The following is a 2,530-nucleotide window of genomic DNA, read 5'->3' on the forward strand; positions in this document are numbered from 1 at the left end:
GAAAGACCACAAGATTATATCAATGGATCCAAAAAGGCATATACTGTGGGATTCTACTTGTACGAGGTATCTAGAGCAGTGAAAATCCTGGGAGGAGGGGAAATTGGAAGCGGTTCCATGCGTACAGAGTTCTAGTTTTGCAAGATGGAAATGTTCTAAAGATCTGTTACATGATAATGTGAGATAGTTAAGACTGCTGAACTGTACACAACAACAAAAACTTTTTTAAAGAGTTTAACACAAGAATCATTAACTGAAACTAACTGTAGGTATGTTGCTTTCAGTGAAAAAAAATAAGAGCTCTATGTATAACCACACGTAGATTCTTTACTAAAAATTATCTTGTGACTAAGGCTAAAAGAAGGTAGTTAAGAGGGTATATTTTATACCAGACATTTTTAACCATAAAAAAATAAAAAACAGATGGCTGGTCTGGCTCAGTGGATTGAGTGCTGGCCTGAGAACTGAAAGGTCGCTGGTTCAATTCCCAGTCAGGGCACATGCCTGGGTTGCTGGCCAGGTCCTCATTTGGGGGCGTGAGAGAGGCAACCGATTGATGTATCTCTTGCACATGGATGTTTCTCTACCTCTCTTTCTCCCTCCCTCCCCCTCTCTCTAAAAAAAGTAAGTAAATAAAGTTTCAAAAGTGTGAAGCTGATTAGGTCAAACTTAAAAAAAGAAAAATCTATATACTGAGTATTTAAAATCGAGTACCAAGTACAGGAAGCAAAATACCAAAGATGAAAGAATAAGAAATAAAAAAATTAATGGAGAGGTTTGAAGCCTGAAATTGCAAATTTCAGCAAATGGAAAATGTTCTTCCTTCAGGCCTAGACTTCTGGACCTAATCAGGCCACTTACCCAGCAGCCTCACGGAGCTGAGACAGCCCACTCAGGTAAGTTTTAGAACTTGCTATCATGCATTAAGACAGGGCTATGAGGACCAGCTCTTAACTGTAATGTGATCGATACTTCCTTTCCTTTTTTCTAACTTCGGGTTATTAACTACCCTTCCTGGCCTCAGTTTCCTCCTCTATAAAAACTCAGGCCTCCAGGAAGTCCCTTCCAGCTGTTATGTCTGCTGCTTTCTGAGCCATGTCAGCTGTACCCTGGAACTGTAAATCCAGTCTGGTACCTTCTGGGCTCCCCAAACTATAGGACGTATATGGATGGCCCTCAAATGCCTCATCGAGGGCAGCCTTTTTGGTGAAGACGTGGGTCAGGGTTGGGGGCAGCGTGGGTAGGGAGAGTCAATCTGGGGCTGCTCTCTAGTGTTTGAATCTTGTCCAGCACGCTGGTGTCACTGGGGACGGGCCATCTAAGGCTTGTGCTTTTCAAACCATGGGTCAAGACGCTCTAATGAATTGAAGAACTTAGTTGGTCACCACCACCATGGTTTGGAATGGAAAAGGAAAGAAAGCATCAGGGTTCATGAGTAAGTGTGTTACAGAACAGGGCGAGGGGGGTACAATATAGTATTCCCAAAAGGACCCCCCACCAGATTTGCTATGTCTGCCTCCAGAGGAAAGGCATCTTTCAATGCCAGAGATTTGTGAAAAGGAAAGGAAATGTTTATTTAAAGCTATACAGACTTAGTGACCCAATATCTTCATTAAAATATTCAAGTCCTTTAGGATACCCGCAGATGCGCACAGTCCTTCCTTCTCCCTCTGCCCTAATCTGGGGTGCCGTGTCTCAGGAAAAGAAGTAGAAGTCCGTGATTCAGGCTCCTGACACCATCAGCTGTGTTGCCCCCAAGATCTCCAGTTAATCCAAAGTCATGTGGCACCTTCTCATGGCCCACCAGTAAGAGACCTTTCACCCCTTTTCTTCCAGTCAAAGTCTCTCCTGCTTCCTAAGCCACGTGGCAAAAGGGAGCACCCCAAAGCCATGTGGTTCTCTCCTCCCACCAAAACTGTGGGGGTCCTCAGTCTGGCCAAAGCCAAGTAGTTCTCTCCTCAATGGCTGCCGTGTCTGGGTTTAAATCCCTGCACCAATCTTCCTCTGTACCCCAATTTCCAACTCCTCCTATAATCAGTTACACCTGCCAGCATTCCTGTATTATTCCAAGTTTACTGGGCTGCCATTGTGAGTCTGGGCAGGTGTGGGCCCATGTCATGGAGCCAATCTTCTCCAAGCTCTCACACAGCCACTGTAACCAGGGGGAGCTGTCCCCCAGTTACATCTCGGGTCAAAGTCAATTCCATCCCCCACCTCAAACCATGGCCACAGCTATTTAACATATCTATGCAACCAGTTAAAGGTTATAGATATGTTGAATGGCCATGCCAGAGGTTAGCTTCAAAGCTGTTGCTTTACAAAACAGCACTGCATGTTCCTGCTCCATGTGTCACTTCCCCCAACTCACACCTGTCAGGGGAAGGGGTGAGGACATCCTATATATCTTTCTAATATTTCCTGGACACCTTGAGTTCTGGACCCCATTCCAAATCCCTATTTTGGGGGCCCCCCTCTTGGCTGCACCCTGCTACATAAGTACTGCTTTAGCAAACTTCTGTTTGGGGACTAT

Source organism: Phyllostomus discolor, chromosome 10 (genome assembly GCF_004126475.2).
Source record: "Phyllostomus discolor isolate MPI-MPIP mPhyDis1 chromosome 10, mPhyDis1.pri.v3, whole genome shotgun sequence".
Lineage (NCBI taxonomy): Eukaryota > Metazoa > Chordata > Mammalia > Chiroptera > Phyllostomidae > Phyllostomus > Phyllostomus discolor.